This window comes from Myotis brandtii, unplaced genomic scaffold (assembly GCF_000412655.1).
Source record: "Myotis brandtii unplaced genomic scaffold, ASM41265v1 scaffold693, whole genome shotgun sequence".
NCBI lineage: Eukaryota > Metazoa > Chordata > Mammalia > Chiroptera > Vespertilionidae > Myotis > Myotis brandtii.
Window position 1 is genome coordinate 1,529,461 of NW_005370710.1, and position 6,742 is coordinate 1,536,202.

Below are 6,742 nucleotides of genomic sequence, written 5' to 3' on the forward strand. Positions count from 1 at the left end.
AGAGCACGCGCCAGAGCACCAGGCAGCAGATGCTGGGTGCTGGAGGGAGCCGCCCAGGGCTGGAAAAGCAGGCGGCCTTTTTGTCCCCTTTCCCCGAGCCCTGCTCCGGGTCACCGGTCACCGAAGCTGCCATCGGTGGGTCTGTCCCCATCCCCCTCCTGCCCTCCCTCACTGGCCAGGCGCTTCCTCCTCCATTTCATCTGTCCAGGGTCTGCAACCCACCAAGGCCCATGGAGTCCAGCTTCCCTGGATGGGAATTAGAAGAGAGGAGGAAAATTGGTTAAATGAGGGTCTCAGTAAATATAGTTCCACAAGCAGGAAGAGGACCTGGGTCCCCAAATTCTAGAAAATAAATCCTTCACTGCAAATGACGTCCGTTTGTTATTTGCATCATGAAAAAGGAGACGATGTAGAAGCTGGGAAATTAATTCACTAGGAAAGGTGTTTCATATAAAGTTATTAATAGATACGCGAGTAAGGAGGCTTTCAATCGATGAAACACAGAAAGACGGATAAGAGAGTTTAATACGGGGTTGGCGGAGGAGCTACCTGGGAAGCCAAGGACAGAGAGAGGCTAAGACGGCCTGCGAGCCAGGGCCAGAGCTGAGAACAGTCCAGACGTGTCCACGAAGATCCAGACTCAGAGGAATGAATGGGTCCGTGGCACCTGCGCTGGGTGCCCCGCGTTACAGGAACCGGGGGTGAGAGGGAAAGAAACACACATTTCCCCAGCGGGAGGGTGAGGGTGATGAGGGAGGAGAGAAAAGGTGACGAAAATGGACTCCCCGCCCTTGGCTGGATGGTGAGCGGGGCAGGGGGGAGAGAGTGGGGGGAAGCAGGTGTATCCCGACACAGCGGGACCCGGGTCAGCGGGCAGCGGGCAGCTATGGAGAAGGAGGGCCACGTTTCTCTAAGGAGTGCGGAGACCTCTCAGAGGACCGGGGCTACGTGATGGCCTGGCCCCAGGTGCTCTCTCTAAACTGGTGAGTGGGGCGGGGCAGCGGCTGCCCTGGAGGCTTCCCTCCAGCTGTCCAGGGTCCAAAGATGACATCAGAGGTCTGGGCTGGGTGGCAGCCACAGCCGCGGAGGGACAGGAGCAGGGGCCGGCCCGCGAGTGACTCAGCGCTCACTCCTTTTCCTGCGTGAAAACTGCTGACAGTCTCCTGGGCCACCCGAGAGCTCAACGCCCAGACCCAGGCACAGGGCGCTCCCCATCTGCGGGGTCCACCTTAGTCTTCACCTGCCCTGTGGACAGAGTGCAAAGAGCTGACAAGTGTTTACACCCCAAGAGGCACCAACGGCAATATTCCCAGCAGGTGCGGTAGAAACCAGCGAAATGCCCCAGATTTTGAGAGTTCTCTGACAGCTTCCTAATCGATTATTTATTGGCTGACAGGAGCCAGAGTCACTTTCTGTTCATCACGGCAGGAACAAAATGGAAAGAAAGGCACAGAATGACGAGCTACTCTGCAATGCTAGTTGACTCCGGACGCTAAGATTCCCTCCCCCACTGGCTTCCTAAAGCTTTATATTCTCCCAATATGTCATAATTGTAAATAATTTATGAGTGAGCATAATTATGTCATTATTTGTATACTTAAGAAAACTAAAAGGAGGTGTGCTTTGGATGTTTTTTAAACTGATTTGCAGAGAGAGGAAGGGAGAGGGAGAGAGAGAGAAACATCACAGAGAGAGAATCATGGGTCGGCTGCCTTCCGCACTCCCCCTACTGGGGATCAAGCCCGCAACCCAGGCATGTGCCCTGAGCGGGAATCGAATTGTGACCTCCTGGTTCATCAGCCGATGCTCAACCACTGAGCCACACCGGCCGGGCTGTACTTTATTTTCCCCCAAAGAGGTCACCATAGCAGCGGAGATGACACACACATACATAATGGCATAAGCATTGCTACGCCCGAGCTGGGGTGTCTGCAGTTCTGTTGCCCCAGGAAGCCGGGTGCCCGGAGCGCAGAGACCTAGGGCTCGGCTCACTGATGAGTCGAGATCTGAAAAGCCGGGAGCCGCTGGGGGACAGCCCAGCCCACCTGCCTGCGCTTTATCACCCGCCACGTTCCTGCGGGCAGGGGCTTGGCGCTGGCTCAGACGCTTGGGCAGCCGCCACCACGCGCCAATCAAGCAAGCTGACTGTGCAGGTTTAAATTCACGCCAGGCCTGTCCCCGGAACAGGGGTGCATCCTGGGACCAGGCAGCCCCCCACAGGCTCGCTCTGTGCCAGGCTCAGGCCTCAAAGCACCGGGTGGCGAAGCCCTTATTATTCTGAGTCGCTCAAGCGTGAATCTTGCTGATGAGCACTGTTGGCCCGCTGCCTCGGGCGGTGATAAATGGAAGATGCAGAGCCGTGACCCTCTTCCTGCAGAAGTACTCCCCCTCCCTCAGCTCAACGTCCTTCCAGCCAGAAACCTTTCCTTGTCTCTAAGCAACTGTGGCTTTTGCCTCTGGGAAGGGGTGTCTGTGGGGGAGGGGAGCATGCCCCAGGAACAGCAGGTGCAAGGGCCCAGAGGCTGGAGGCAGGGGTGAAGGTGAGGGATGCCGTGGTGAGGCCACGGGAAGCAGGCCTGTGGCCTGTGCAGAATGGCACCCTCCCCAGCAGGGGTCATGGGTTGGGTCTGCATCCGGCAGTTAGCATTTGGCTGCAGGTGGAGGGTCGGTTGTATTGGGGAGGGGTGGACGGGGGACACCCCGTAGGAGGCAGTGAAAGTGACCGCACCCAAGAGAGCCCACTGATGGGCTGCCTCCTGCCTGCCCCCCGTTCCCCCCTGAGGACCAAGCCCGCAACCCGGGCCTGTGCCCCGACCGGGAACCGAACCGTGACCTCCTGGTTCCTAGGTTGATGCTCAACCACTGAGTCATGCCGGCCAGGCTCATTCTCATGGCAAAAGCTCCCACTTCTGATTCCACAGGACTGCTACATGTGTTTGGTTTTTTTTTTATAGAGAGAGGAAAGAAGAGGGAGAGACACAGAAACATCAATGGAGAAACGATGAGAGAGAGAAACATCGATCGGCTGCCTCCTGCATTTCTCTCCCATGAGGACCAAGCCCGCAACCCGGGCCTGTGCCCAGCCCGGGAACCTAACCGTGACCTCCTGGTTCCTAGGTTGATGCTCAACCACTGAGTCATGCCGGCCAGGCTCATTCTCATGGCAAAAGCTCCCACTTCTGATTCCACAGGACTGCTACATGTGTTTGGTTTTTTTTTTATAGAGAGAGGAAAGAAGAGGGAGAGACACAGAAACATCAATGGAGAAACGATGAGAGAGAGAAACATCGATCGGCTGCCTCCTGCATGCCGCCTGCCAGGGACTGAGCCTGCAACCTGGGCATGTGCCCTGACCAGGAATGGAACTGGCCACCCGTCGGTGCACTGGACGGTGCCCAACCACTGAGCCACACCGGCCAGGGCCTCGCTTGGCTTTTAAAGGAGGGGTCTCCACTACCTTACACTGCAGCCTGACAATAAATGAATGTGCGAGTTCTCGTATTCTATCCAGACAGACGAGCATGTCCAGGCGGCATCCACAGGCAAGAAAGCGAGGTGACCTGCCTGGAGGCGGCGGCTCAGCCTCGTCCAGGCCACGGATACGCTGGGCTTTCCTGCTGGTCCAGCGTCAAGAGCAGCGTGGGCCTCGCTTCAGATTCTAGAGGAGGCAGAGGCCAGCTCCCCACTAGAATCGCCCTCGGTGAGGACAAAGGACAGAAGCAAAGGCGACGTCTGGAAGTGTCATTTCCAACAACCGCATGGAGAGAATCTGCGGGGTGTGCGCGTGTTTACCACCCCCACGGGGGTTCCCGCCGCACCAGCTGAGAAAAGGCAGAGAAGCCTTAGATGGTCCAGAAGGACCTGCCGAGGCTGCCGGCCTGGCTTTTACGAGCTGATCTGACCAGGAAATATTGATTCCTATAAAGGTTCCCTGAAGTCAGCGGACCCGCTATTAATGCTCACGTCTCATTTACCATCATCCGTGGCAGCTTCCTTTCGGTAAGTCCTCTCTCTTTCTGAGTTGGCGTGTGAAGACAGACTGAATTTGATGGCTCCGCCTGGCATGTCCCCATGCGGCCTCGGGCAGGTTAAACTCTGCTGCCTTGTTTCCTCTCCTCTAGGTGGGAATGGTGAGGTCCCCACCTCGAGAGCTGCTGGGACCTGGCATGTGTATGATGGGGAGACCTCACAGGAGCACCTCACAGGGGTGAGCATCACTCAGGCTGAGGGGTAAGCCCACCGCCGGCTGCCCCTCTCACCGGTTTTCCTCTGCCCTTTTGTTCTCTGTGGGTCGTGTACGGTGGGGAGACCTCACAGGAGCACCTGCTCAGGTCAGGGTGCTCGGGGCTGAGCATCACTCAGGCTGAGGGGCAAGCCCACCGCCGGCTGCCCCCCTCACCGGTTTTCCTCTGCCCTTTTGTTCTCTGTGGGTGACGGGGCCTGGACCCAGGAACTCGCTCTGCTGGGACCCAGCTCGGGCGTAGCTGCCCACAGGGGGACCCAGAGGACCTGGGAGGCTGAGGAGGGGACCTGAACCAGGTAGTTTCCTCAGCGGCCAGGAGATGGCGCCCCCCACATTTTCCCCAGACAGTTTCTGCAACGACCAGTAGATGGCGCCCCCACATTTTCCCCAGTTCCCACAGTGGCCAGTAGATAGCGCTCCACACACACATTTCCCCCAGGCAGTTCCCGCAGCAGCCAGTAGATGGCAACCACATTTCCCCCAGGCAGTTCCCGCAGCAGCCAGCAGATCCAAGTGGTTTCCCAGGCTGTTCCCACGGTGGCCAGCAGATGGCGCCACTCACAGCCCTGGCCCAGCTGAGCCACCTCCAGAACCAAAGGTCAGCTGGGCCCTGCCCAGTGGCCCTGAGTTCAGGAGTGTCCCCCTGCCCTCCTTCCTCCGGGCGGTGGCTGTTTCCTGCAGTCGCCACCTGCACGAGGCCGGCGGGAATCACTTCCCTCGTTCGCACTTTCACACGCACTTAGTCATTCTTGGCTCTAAACTCTCTTCTCAAACAACGAGGACGATTTGTGTATCCCGGCTCGACCCTGACGGAAAGAAACACGCTTTGGTGTCTTCTGAGGAAAAGCAGTTCTTTGAATACCATGCGACGTATCAAAGAACGTGTACACATTTCAAAAACAGGAGGTCCCACAGGAAACTGAGGCAGGGGTTTGAACACGAACTTTACAAAGGAGGGTGTGCAAATGCCTAACGAACGTGAGAATGTGTGCATTTAGGGAAAAACAAATTAAAGCTCTAATGAGATACCGCTGAGGTGCATTCATGTTAAATTACGGGAAATGCCAAATGTGGACCAGGCTGTGGGACAATGGGCCGTGCCAACACCCGGGTCTGACGGAAAGTGGTGGCAGCCGCCGGGAGCGCCCGCAGGCATGTGCACGGAGCTCACCAGGCCCCGGCCCAGCAGCCGCAGGAGCAGGCACATCCCCACAGAAATGCAGGCACAAGAATTGGCAGGGAAGCCACCGCCATGTCCTCCGGAAATGGAACGGGTATGAGACTGACAAACTGATGTGGGACAAGCTTTCTAGCAATATCTGCCTGTTGCAGTGGCCTGGGACCCATCCGGGCATCTCTGAGGTCTGCCTGTGTATTCATTTTCTCTTTCTTTCTTTCTTTCTTTTTCTTTCTTTCTTTCTTTCTTTCTTCCTTCCTTCCTTCCTTCCTTCCTTCCTTCCTTCCTTCCTTCCTTCCTTCCTTCCTTTCTCTCTCTCTCTCTCTCTCTCTCTCTCTCTAGGGAATGACAGAGAGAGAAACATCGATGTGCGAGAGACACATCGATTGGTTTCCTCCCACATGCACCCTGCGGCGCCCCCCGTGGGTCGGGGAAGAGCCTGCTACCAAGTTTCGTGCCCTTGACCGGAATCGAACCTGGGACCCTTCCATCCACAGGCCGATGCTCTATCCACTGAGCCAAACTGGCCAGGGCTATATATTCATTTTCACAGGAAGTGCTTGGAGGTCAATATCAAAGCCCTCTAACTCTGAGGACTCGGGTGAGCAGGGGCCCCCAGCTCAATGACCCTCAGGGATCCCCTTATAGGAGGCCTGGGTTCGCCCAGCGACGGGGCTGTGGGAGGTGCAGACTTGGGGTGTTACCTGTATTCTGAGGGCATGTGTGTTGGTTTTCTGCAGCTGCCATCATACATGCGCACCAAGTGGGCAGTTCATGCCACAGACGTGCTTCCTGCAGCTCCGTCGGGCGCCACCTGGGCCGTCGGGGCCAGAGCCGGGTGTCAGCGGGGCTGCGGCCCTCCCAGCAGCTCCGAGGACCTCTCTCCTGCCTTCCTTGGCTCCGGCCCCTTCTAAATCCTCCAGGCCCTCTCTGACCCTCCTCCCAGCCTCACGGTTCTCTCTGGTCACAGCTGGGAGAGGTTCTATGACTTTAAGGCCCCGTGATGATGTTGGGCCACCTGGACGGCCCGGGCTTATGTCCCCACGTCAAGGTCCTTCCCCCGATCACTCCTGCAGGCTCCTGTTGCTGTGCGAGGCCGAGCACTCACAGGTCCCGGGACTAACACTTGGCACCATGGGCGGAGCCACTCTGCCACCACAGTGTCCTTGACAGAGACTCCCAGGAAGTCTATCTTCCCCACCCAAGGATGGGGTGGGGGACGGGACGGGACTCAAAGCCTCAAAATGACACCAAATATTCTGAGGAGCCCAATGGGCCTTGGAGACGTCTGGATAAACCTCTCACTCTGCAGAGGAGGAGCC